The sequence below is a fragment of the Saccoglossus kowalevskii genome, chromosome 6, assembly GCF_978046115.1.
Source record: "Saccoglossus kowalevskii chromosome 6, keSacKowa6.1, whole genome shotgun sequence".
NCBI classification, from domain to species: domain Eukaryota; kingdom Metazoa; phylum Hemichordata; class Enteropneusta; family Harrimaniidae; genus Saccoglossus; species Saccoglossus kowalevskii.
Genome location: NC_140646.1, coordinates 37,094,856 through 37,108,028, shown reverse-complemented (window position 1 = coordinate 37,108,028; position 13,173 = coordinate 37,094,856).

Below are 13,173 nucleotides of genomic sequence, written 5' to 3'. Positions count from 1 at the left end.
CAAGCTACCTGATTGTCTAACATGTGACCTCATTAATTATGAAACAGAATCTTGTCAGCTTGGGCCCCGGTGACGCCGCTTGCGGCTTTAATTTCTTCTTTCTTTCTTCTTCTTTCTTCCGTAACTTTTTTCGTCAAGCCGTTTGAGAAAACTGCTGAACTGAATAGTCTGAAAATGCTCTATACTGATAGTCCCTAATGTGAACTAGTGCAACATGCTTTCAGAATTTTGATTGGTCGATTAGTTTGGCAGTCATATTGGATTGAAATAAAACCGGAAGTGGCTGTTTGACCACTTTCTGAGGGTCTAGGCGTCTAGATTTTCTTATGGTATATAGTACTACTCATGTGTAATAGATATCAGCAATAAAAACTTTAGCGGTCATGTGACTTTTCCCGCCATTTTGTTTTTCCTAAAAACGGCAAAAAACACTAAAAAATCTTCTTCTTCAGAACCACCCAGCAGAATGCTCTCATATGTAGCATTTAGCTTCTATATATGAATCCCATTTATGTTTGAAAAAATTATTACGATTAGTCACGTGGTTTGGCCACCATTTTGGATTTCTTCTAAACAGGAAGTAGTTTTTTACTCATGCCACACTTGAGGGATTATTTTCAATATTGCTTCCTGGCATCTGTGTATCAATCTCTTTCAGAAACCTCAAAAAGATTTCAGATCAGTCACATGGTTTGGCCGCCATCTTGGATTTTAAGCAAAATTGACCAAAAGTTTGGGCATTTGTTTCTCAGAGGTGATTCAACCAATCTACTAGATCTTTTTATTTTGCCATGCCTGGCCTTAGCTCTATATGAGAAAAATATTATTATTTTGATCAGTCACATGGTTTGGCCGCCATCTTGGATTTTGTGAAAATAGAAATTATGCAACTACATGTGTTGTGTTAGTCTGATTTCTTTCAAATTTTGTATGTGCATTTCCGTCTTTAGACACATCATATTGCCTAAATAGCACACTGCTAGGCCACGTGGTCTTGCACCCATGGGGTGGGGGCTTCCAACCTCATTAATATGCATAACTGTTATAACTCAAGCACTGTTGTAGTTAGGATGATGAATCCTGTGTTATTATGACAACGTTGAACAAGAGATTTGATTAAAATAACAAATGACCATTTATGGTCATGTGAGCTCATTAATATGCATAACCATTATATCTTAAACACTGTTGCAGTTAGGAAGATGAATCCTGTGTTATTATGACAACAGTGAACAAGAGATTTGATTAAAATAACAGATGACCATATATGGTCATGTGAACTCATTAATATGCATAACCATTATATCTCAAACACTGTTGCAGTTAGGAAGATGAAACTTGTTTTATTATGATGATGTTGAACAAGAAATGTGATTAAAATAACAGATGACCATATATGGTCCTGTGAGCTCATTAATATGCATAACTGTCATATCTGTAACACTATTACGGAACGGGATATGTAACTTGTACCATAATGAAGGCATCAAACAAACCTCATTATTATCCATAAACACATGGCTAATTATATATTTTGAAAACCATATCTTAATAACCAGACCAGGTAAATACATGCAACTAACTGCATGTGTACCTAATGTAACTGTTCGTTCAAACTTCCTTTTCTACATTATTAAGATGATGGTAAACAAGAGCTCTCACTAAAATAAAAGATGACCATATATGGTCACGTGAACTCATTAATATGCATAACTGTCATATCTGAAACACTGTTGCAAAACCAGTGCCACAATGAAGTAATCAAACAAAAGACTAATATAAAAGAATACCATATATGACATTGTAACCTCAATAATATGCATAAGCACATGGCTCCTTATATATTCTAAAAACCATATCTCATTACCAAACCAGGTAAATAGAAGGCACATCAACCTCAAGGTACAAATCATTCAAAGTACCTTAATGGCAATTCGGTGACCACTTTAATGATGAAATTCGTCCGATAGCTTGGGCCCCGGTGACGCCGCTTGCGGCTTTAATTAGGGGCCCAAGCCCAAAGGGCGAGGCCCCTATTCTTATTGTCCGGTTTTTTAGGGGCCCAAGCCTGTAAGGCGTGGCCCCTATTCTTATTGTCCGGTTTTTTCTTTCTTCTTTCTTTCTTTCTTTCTTCCGTAACTTTTTTCGTCAAGCCGTTTGAGAAAACCGCTGAACAGAATGATCTGATAATGCTCTATACTGATAGTCCCTAATGTGAACTGGTGCAACATGCTTTCATAATTTCGATTGGTCAATTAGTTTGGCAGCCATATTGGATTGAAATAAAACCGGAAGTGGCTGTTTGACCACTTTCTGAGGGTCTAGGCGTCTAGATTTTTTTATGGTATATAGTACAACTCATGTGAAATAGATATCAGCAATAAAAACTTTAGCGGTCATGTGACTTTTCCCGCCATTTTGTTTTTCCTAAAAACAGCAACAAACACTAAAAAATCTTCTTCTTCAGAACCACCTAGCAGAATGCTCTCATATGTAGTATTTAGCTTCTATATATGAATCCCATTTATGTTTGAACATTTTTTTACGATTGGTCACGTGGTTTGGCCACCATTTTGGATTTCTTCTAAACAGGAAGTAGTTTTTTACTCTGGCAACACTTGAGGGATTATTTTCAATTTTGCTTCATGGCATCTGTGTATCAAACCCTTTCAGAAATCTAAAAGAAAATTCAGATCAGTCACATGGTTTGGCCGCCATTTTGGATTTTAAGCAAAATTGACAAAAAGTTTGGGTATTTGTTTCTCAGAGACGATTCAACCAATCTACTAGATGTTTTTATATTTACCATGCCTGCCCTTAGCTCCATATGAGAAAAATAATATTATTTTGATCAGTCACATGGTTTGGCCGCCATCTTGGATTTTGTGAAAATAGACATTATGCAACTACATGTTTTGTATTAGTCTGATTTCTTTCAAATTTTGTATGTGCATTTGTGTCATTAGATGCATCATTTTGCCACAATAGCACACTGCTTGGCCACGTGGCTGGGCACCCATGGGGTGGGGGTTTCTAACCTCATCAATATGCATAACTGTTATAACTTAAGCACTGTTGTAGTTAGGATGATGAATCCTGTGTTATTATGACAACAGTGAACAAGATATTTGATTAAAATAACAGATGACCATATATGGTCATGTGAACTCATTAATATGCATAACAGTCATATCTGAAACACTGTCGCAGAGCAGGACATGTAACTAGTGTTATTATGAAGACATTGAATGAAAGATGTAACTGACATTAGAAATGGCTATATATGATTATGTAATCTCATTATTGTGCATAAGAACATGGCTCTTTTTATATCCTGAAAACCATATTTCGATAACCAAAGCAGGTAAATACATTGTACCAACTTTATTTCGACCTCATGTTACTGATAATAAGAGCAACCTGATTGTCTAACATGTGATCTCATTAATTATGAAACAGAATCTTATCAGCTTGGGCCCCGGTGACGCCGCTTGCGGCTTTAATTAGGGGCCCAAGCCCGAAGGGCGAGGCCCCTATTCTTATTGTCCGGTTTTTTAGGGGCCCAAGCCCAAAGGGCGAGGCCCCTATTATTATCGTTCAGTTTTTTCTTTCTTTCTTTCTTTCTTTCTTCCGTAACTTTTTTCGTCAAGTCGTTTGAGAAAACCGCTGAACGGAATGGTCTGATAATGCTCTATACTGATAGTCCCTAATGTGAACTGGTGCAACATGCTTTCAGAATTTCGATTGGTCAATTAGTTTGGCAGCCATATTGGATTGAAATAAAATCGGAAGTGGCTGTTTGACCACTTTCTGAGGGTCTAGGCGTCTAGATTTTTTTATGGTATATAGTACAACTCATGTGTAATAAATATCAGCAATAAAAACTTTAGCGGTCATGTGACTTTTCCCGCCATTTTGTTTTTCGTAAAAACGGCAAAAAACACTTAAAAATCTTCTTCTTCAGAACCACCAAGTAGAATGCTCTCATATGTAGTATTTAGCTTCTATATATGAATCCCATTTAGGTTTGATAAAATTTTTACGATTGGTCACGTGGTTTGGCCACCATTTTGGATTTCTTCTAAACAGGAAGTAGTTTTTTACTATGGCAACACTTGAGGGATTATTTTCAATTTTGCTTCATGGCATCTGTATATCTATCTCTTTCAGAAACCTAAAAAAGATTTCAGATCAGTCACGTGGTTTGGCCGCCATCTTGGATTTTAAGCAAAATTGCCCAAAAGTTTGGGCATTTGTTTCTCAGAGGTGATTCAACCAATCTACCAGATGTTTTTATATTTACCATGCCTGGCCTTAGCTCCATATGAGAAAAATAATATTATTTTGATCAGTCACATGGTTTGGCCGCCATCTTGGATTTTATGAAAACAGATCTTGTGCAATTACATGTGTTGTATTGGTCCGATTTGGCTAAAATTGTATATGTGCATTCTACTCTTGAGATGCATTTTTTCAACCGAATGGCACGTGGCTGGGTTTTGTCGATGGGCGCCTAAGGGGTGGGGGCTTCTAACCTCATTAATATGCATTACTGATATATCTCAAGCACTGTTGGAGTTAGGAAGATGAAACCTGTGTTATTATGACAACATTAAACAATTGATTTCATTAAAATAACAGATTACCATATATGGTCATGTGAACTCATTAATATGCATAACCATTATATCTCAAACACTGTTGTAGTTAGGAAGATGATTCCTGTGTTATCATGACAACAGTGAACAAGAGATTTGATTAAAATAACAGATGACCATATATGGTCATGTCAACTCATTAATATGCATAACCATTATATCTTAAGCACTGTTGCAGTTAGGAAGATGAATCCTGTGTTATTATGACAACAGTGAACAAGAGATTTGATTAAAAATAACAGATGACCATATATGGTCATGTGAACTCATTAATATGCAAAGCAGTCATATCTAAAACACTGTCGCAGAGCAGGACGTGTAACAAGTGTCATTACGAAGACATTGAATGAAAGATGTAACTGACATTAGAAATGGCTATATATGATTATGTAATCTCATTATTAAGAACATGGCTCATTATATATCCTGAAAACCATATTTCGATAACCAAACCAGGTAAATACATGGTACCAACTTCATTTTGACCTCATGTTACTGATAATTCAAGCTACCTGATTGTCTAACATGTGACCACATTAATTATGAAACAGAATCTTGTCAGCTTGGGCCCCGGTGACGCCGCTTGCGGCTTTAATTAGGGGCCCAAGCCCAAAGGGCGAGGCCCCTATTATTATCGTTCAGTTTTTTCTTTCTTTCTTTCTTTCTTTCTTCCGTAACTTTTTTCGTCAAGCCGTTTGAGAAAACCACTGAACGGAATGGTCTGATAATGCTCTATACTGATAGTCCCTAATGTGAACTGGTGCAACATGCTTTCAGAATTTCGATTGGTCAATTAGTTTGGCAGCCATATTGGATTGAAATAAAACCGGAAGTGGCTGTTTGACCACTTTCTGAGGGTCTAGGCGTCTAGATTTTTTTATGGTATATAGTACAACTCATGTGTAATAGATATCAGCAATAAAAACTTTAGCGGTCACGTGACTTTTCCCGCCATTTTGTTTTTCCTAAAAACGGCAAAAAACACTTGAAAATCTTCTTCTTCAGAACCACCTAGCAGAATGCTCTCATATGTTGTATTTAGCTTCTATATATGAATCCCATTTACGTTTGAAAAAAATATTACGATTGGTCACGTGGTTTGGCCACCATTTTGGATTTCTTCTAAACAGGAAGTAGTTTTTTACTCTGGCAACACTTGAGGGAATATTTTCAATTTTGCTTCATGGCATCTGTGTTTCAAGCCCTTTCAGAAACCTAAAAAAAATTTCAGATCAGTCACATGATTTGGCCGCCATTTTGGATTTTAAGCAAAATTTACCAAAAGTTTGGGTATTTGTTTCTCAGAGATGATTCAACCAATCTACTAGATGTTTTCATATTTACCATGCCTGGCCTTAGCTGCATACGAGAAAAATAATATTATTTTTATCAGTCACGTGGTTTGGCCGCCATCTTGGATTTTGTGAAAATAGAAATTATGCAACTACATGTTTTGTCTGATTTCTTTCAAATTTTGTATGTGCATTTGTGTCATCAGATGCATCATTTTGCCTCAATAGCACACTGTTAGGCCACGTGGCTGGGCACCCATGGGGTGGGGGCTTCTAACCTCATTAATATGCATAACTGATATATCTCAAGCACTGTTGGAGTTAGGAAGATGATTCCTGTGTTATCATGACAACGTTGAACAAGAGATTTGATTAAAATAACAGATGACCATATATGGTCACGTGAACTCATTAATATGCATAACCATTATATCTTAAACACTGTTGCAGTTAGGAAGATGAATCCTGTGTTATTATGACAACAGTGAACAAGAGATTTGATTAAAATAACAGATGACCATATATGGTCATGTGAACTCATTAATATGCATAACCATTATATCTTAAACACTGTTGCAGTTAGGAAGATGAATCCTGTGTTATTATGACAACAATGAACAAGAGATTTGATTAAAATAACAGATGACCATATATGGTCATGTAAACTCATTAATATGCATAGCAGTCATATCTGAAACACTGTCGCAGAGCAGGACATGTAACTAGTGTCATTATGAAGACATTGAATGAAAGATGTAACTGACATTAGAAATGGCTATATATGATTATGTAATCTCATTATTGTGCATAAGAACATGGCTCATTATATATCCTGAAAACCATATTTCGATAACCAAACCAGGTAAATACATGGTACCAACTTCATTTTGACCTCATGTTACTGATAATACAAGCTACCTGATTGTCTAACATGTGACCTCATTTATTATGAAACAGAATCTTGTCATGATAGATCAGCTTGGGCCCCGGTGATGCCGCTTGCGGCTTTAATTAGGGGCCCAAGCCCAAAGGGCGAGGCCCCTATTATTATCGTTCAGTTTTTTCTTTCTTTCTTTCTTTCTTTCTTCCGTAACTTTTTTCGTCAAGTCGTTTGAGAAAACCGCTGAACGGAATGGTCTGATAATGCTCTATACTGATAGTCCCTAATGTGAACTGGTGCAACATGCTTTCAGAATTTCGATTGGTCAATTAGTTTGGCAGCCATATTGGATTGAAATAAAATCGGAAGTGGCTGTTTGACCACTTTCTGAGGGTCTAGGCGTCTAGATTTTTTTATGGTATATAGTACAACTCATGTGTAATAAATATCAGCAATAAAAACTTTAGCGGTCATGTGACTTTTCCCGCCATTTTGTTTTTCGTAAAAACGGCAAAAAACACTTAAAAATCTTCTTCTTCAGAACCACCAAGTAGAATGCTCTCATATGTAGTATTTAGCTTCTATATATGAATCCCATTTAGGTTTGATAAAATTTTTACGATTGGTCACGTGGTTTGGCCACCATTTTGGATTTCTTCTAAACAGGAAGTAGTTTTTTACTATGGCAACACTTGAGGGATTATTTTCAATTTTGCTTCATGGCATCTGTATATCTATCTCTTTCAGAAACCTAAAAAAGATTTCAGATCAGTCACGTGGTTTGGCCGCCATCTTGGATTTTAAGCAAAATTGCCCAAAAGTTTGGGCATTTGTTTCTCAGAGGTGATTCAACCAATCTACCAGATGTTTTTATATTTACCATGCCTGGCCTTAGCTCCATATGAGAAAAATAATATTATTTTGATCAGTCACATGGTTTGGCCGCCATCTTGGATTTTATGAAAACAGATCTTGTGCAATTACATGTGTTGTATTGGTCCGATTTGGCTAAAATTGTATATGTGCATTCTACTCTTGAGATGCATTTTTTCAACCGAATGGCACGTGGCTGGGTTTTGTCGATGGGCGCCTAAGGGGTGGGGGCTTCTAACCTCATTAATATGCATTACTGATATATCTCAAGCACTGTTGGAGTTAGGAAGATGAATCCTGTGTCATTATGACAACAGTTAACAAGAGATTTGATTAAAATAACAGATAACCATATATGGTCATGTGAACTCATTAATATGCATAACCATTATATCTTAAACACTGTCGCAGTTAAGAAGATAAATCCTGTGTCATTATAACAACAGTGAACAAGAGATTTGATTAAAATAACAGATAACCATATATGGTCATGTGAACTCATTAATATGCATAGCAGTAATATCTAAAACACTGTCGCAGTTAGGAAGATGAATCCTGTGTTATTATGACAACAGTGAACAAGAGATTTGATTAAAATAACAGATGACCATATATGGTCATGTGAACTCATTAATATGCATAACCATTATATCTTAAACACTGTTGCAGTTAGGAAGATGAATCCTGTGTTATTATGACAACAGTGAACAAGAGATTTTATTAAAATAACAGATAACCATATATGGTCATGTGAACTCATTAATATGCATAACCATTATATCTTAAACACTGTTGCAGTTAGGAAGATGAATCCTGTGTTATTATGACAACAGTGAACAAGAGATTTGATTAAAAAAAACAGATGACCATATATGGTCATGTGAACTCATTAATATGCAAAGCAGTCATATCTAAAACACTGTCGCAGAGCAGGACATGTAACAAGTGTCATTATGAAGACATTGAATGAAAGATGTAACTGACATTAGAAATGGCTATATATGATTATGTAATCTCATTATTAAGAACATGGCTCATTATATATCCTGAAAACCATATTTCGATAACCAAACCAGGTAAATACATGGTACCAACTTCATTTTGACCTCATGTTACTGATAATTCAAGCTACCTGATTGTCTAACATGTGACCACATTAATTATGAAACAGAATCTTGTCAGCTTGGGCCCCGGTGACGCCGCTTGCGGCTTTAATTAGGGGCCCAAGCCCAAAGGGCGAGGCCCCTATTCTTATTGTCCGGTTTTTTCTTCTTCTTTCTTCTTTAGGGGCCCAAGCCTGTAGGGCGTGGCCCCTATTCTTATTGTTCGGTTTTTTCTTCATCTTCTTTCTTCTTTCTTCCGTAACTTTTTTCGTCAAGCCGTTTGAGAAAACCGCTGAACGGAATGGTCTGATAATGCTCTATACTGATAGTCCCTAATGTGAACTGGTGCAACATGCTTTCAGAATTTTGATTGGCCAATTAGTTTGGCAGCCATATTGGATTGAAATAAAACCGGAAGTGGTTGTTTGACCACTTTCTGAGGGTCTAGGCGTCTAGATTTTTTTATGGTATATAGTACAACTCATGTGTAATAAATATCAGAAATAAAAACTTTAGCGGTCATGTGACTTTTCCCGCCATTTTGTTTTTCCTAAAAACGGCAAAAAACACTTTAAAATCTTCTTCTTCAGAACTGCCAAGTAAAATGTTCTCATATTCAGTACTTAGCTTCTACATATGGAGCAGATTTAGATTTGAGAAATTCATTATGATTGGTCACGTGGTTTGGCTGCCATTTTGGATTTGTTTTCAACAGGAAGTAGTTTTTTACTCATGCCACACTTGAGCGTTAATCTCAAATATTGCGTCATGGCATGTTCCTATCTAACTCTTTCAGAAACCTAAAAAAAAATTTCAGATCAGTCACATGGTTTCGCCGCCATCTTGGATTTTAAACAAAATTGATCAAAAGTTTGGGCATTTGTTTCTCAGAGGTGATTCAACGAATCTACTAGATGTTTTTATATTTACCATGCCTGGCCTCAACTGCATATGAAAAAAATAATATATTTTCGATAAGTCACGTGGTTTGGCCGCCATCTTGCATTTTGTGAAAATTGAAATTATGCAACTACATGTTTTGTATTAGTCCGATTGGAATAAAAATTTTTATGTGTATTCTACTCTTTAGATACATTCTTTCCCCTGAATGGCATATGGCTAGGTCATGTGGCTACTCGCCCATGGGGTGGGGGCTTCTAACCTCATTAATATGCATAGCTGCTATATCTCAAGCACTGTTGCAGTTAGGAAGATGATTCCTGTGTTATCATGACAACAGTGAACAAGCAATTTCATTAAAATAACAGATTACCATATATGGTCATGTGAACTCATTAATATGCATAACTGTTATATCTCAAGCACTGTTGCAGGTAGGAAGATGATTCCTGTGTTATCATGACAACAGTGAACCTTAGATTTGATTAAAATAACATATGACCATATATGGTCATGTGAACTCATTAATATGCATAACTGTTATATCTCAAGCCCTGTTGCAGATAGGAAGATGAAACCTGTGTTATTATGATGATGTTAAACAAGAGATTTGAATAAAATAACAAATGACCATATATGGTCATGTGAACTCATTAATATGCATAACCATTATATCTTAAACACTGTTGCAGTTAGGAAGATGAATCCTGTGTTATTATGACAACAGTGAACAAGAGATTTGATTAAAATAACAGATGACCATATATGGTAATGTGAACTCATTAATATGCAAAGCAGTCATATCTAAAACAGGACATATAACAAGTGTCATTATGAAGACATTGAATGAAAGATGTAACTGACATTAGAAATGGCTATATATGATTATGTAATCTCATTATTGTGCATAAGAACATGGCTCATTATATATCCTGAAAACCCTATTTCGATAACCAAACCAGGTAAATACATGGTACCACCTTCATTTTGACCTCATGTTACTGATAATTCAAGCTACCTGACTGTCTAACATGTGACCACATTAATTATGAAACAGAATCTTGTCAGCTTGGGCCCCGGTGACGCCGCTTGCGGCTTTAATTTCTTCTTCTTTCTTCTTCTTCTTCTTCTTCTTTCTTCCACAACTTCTTTCGTCAAGCCGTTTGAGAAAACTGCTAAACTGAATAGTCTGAAAAAGCTCTATACTTATAGTCCCTAATGTAACCTAGTGCAACATGCTTTCAGAATTTTGATTGCCCAATTAGTTTGGCAGCCATATTGGATTGAAATAAAACCGGAAGTGGCTGTTTGACCACTTTCTGAGGGTCTAGGCTTCTAGATTTTTTTATGGTATATAGTACAACTCATGTGTAATAAATATCAGCAATAAAAACTTTAGCGGTCATGTGACTTTTTCCGCCATTTTGTTTTTCCTAAAAACGGCAAAAAACACTTTAAAATCTTCTTCTTCAGAACCACCAAGCAGAATGCTCTCATATGTAGTATTTAGCTTCTATATATGAATACCATTTATGTTTGAAAAAATGTTTACGATTGGTCACGTGGTTTGGCCACCATTTTGGATTTCTTCTAAACAGGAAGTAGTTTTTTACTCTGGCATCACTTGAGGGAATATTTTCAGTTTTGCTTCATGGCATCTATGCATCAAGCCCTTTCAGAAATCTAAAAAAAATTCAGATCAGTCACATGGTTTGGCCGCCATTTTGGATTTTAAGCAAAATTGACCAAAAGTTTGGGTATTTGTTTCTCAGAGACGATTCAACCAATCTACTAGATGTTTTCATATTTACCATGCCTGGCCTTAGCTGCATACGAGAAAAATAATATTATTTTGATCAGTCACGTGGTTTGGCCGCCATCTTGGATTTTGTGAAAATAGAAATTATGCAACTACATGTTTTGTATTAGTCTGATTTCTTTCAAATTTTGTATGTGCATTTGTGTCATCAGATGGATCATTTTGCCCCAATAGCACACTGTTAGGCCACGTGGCTGGGCACCCATGGGGTCAGGGCTTCTAACCTTATTAATATGCATAACTGTTATAACTCAAGCACTGTTGTAGTTAGGATGATGAATCCTGTGTTATTATGACAACGTTGAACAAGAGATTCGATTAAAATAACAAATGACCATATATGGTCATGTGAGCTCATTAATATGCATAACTGTCATATCTCAAACACTGTTGCAGTTTGGAAGTGGAATCCTGTGTTATTATGACAACATTGAACAAAAGATTTAATTAAAATAACAGATGACCATATATAGTCATGTGAGCTCATTAATATGCGTAATCGTTATATCTCAAACACTGTTGCAGTTAGGAAGATGAATCCTGTGTCATTATGACAACAAGTGAACAAGAGATCTGATTAAAATAACAGATAACCATATATGGTCATGTGAACTCATTAATATGCATAACCATTATATCTTAAACACAGTCGCAGTTAGGAAGATAAATCCTGTGTCATTATGACAACAGTGAACAAGAGATTTGATTAAAATAACAGATAACCATATATGGTCATGTGAACTCATTAATATGCATAGCAGTCATATCTAAAACACTGTCGCAGTTAGGAAGATGAATCTTGTGTTATTATGACAACAGTGAACAAGAGATTTGTTTAAAAATAACAGATGACCATATATGGTCATGTGAACTCATTAATATACATAGCAGTCATATCTGAAACACTATCGCAGAGCAGGACATGTAAGTAGTGTCATTATGAAGACATTGAATGAAAGATGTAACTGACATTAGAAATGGCTATATATGATTATGTAATCTCATTATTGTGCATAAGAACATGGCTCATTATATATCCTGAAAACCATATTTCGATAACCAAACCAGGTAAATACATGGTACCAACTTCATTTCGACCTCATGTTACTGATAATACAATCTACCTGCAGCTGATTGTCTAACATGTGACCTCATTAATTATGAAATAGAATCTTATCAGCTTGGGCCCCGGTGACGCCGCTTGCGGCTTTAATCTTCTTCTTCTTCTTTCTTCCACAACTTCTTTCGTCAAGCCGTTTGAGAAAACTGCTAAACTGAATAGTCTGAAAAAGCTCTATACTTATAGTCCCTAATGTGACCTAGTGCAACATGCTTTCAGAATTTTGATTGCCCAATTAGTTTGGCAGCCATATTGGATTGAAATAAAACCGGAAGTGGCTGTTTGACCACTTTCTGAGGGTCTAGGCTTCTAGATTTTTTTATGGTATATAGTACAACTCATGTGTAATAAATATCAGCAATAAAAACTTTAGCGGTCATGTGACTTTTCCCGCCATTTTGTTTTTCCTAAAAACGGCAAAAAACACTTTAAAATCTTCTTCTTCAGAACCACCAAGCAGAATGCTCTCATATGTAGTATTTAGCTTCTATATATGAATACCATTTATGTTTGAAAAAATGTTTACGA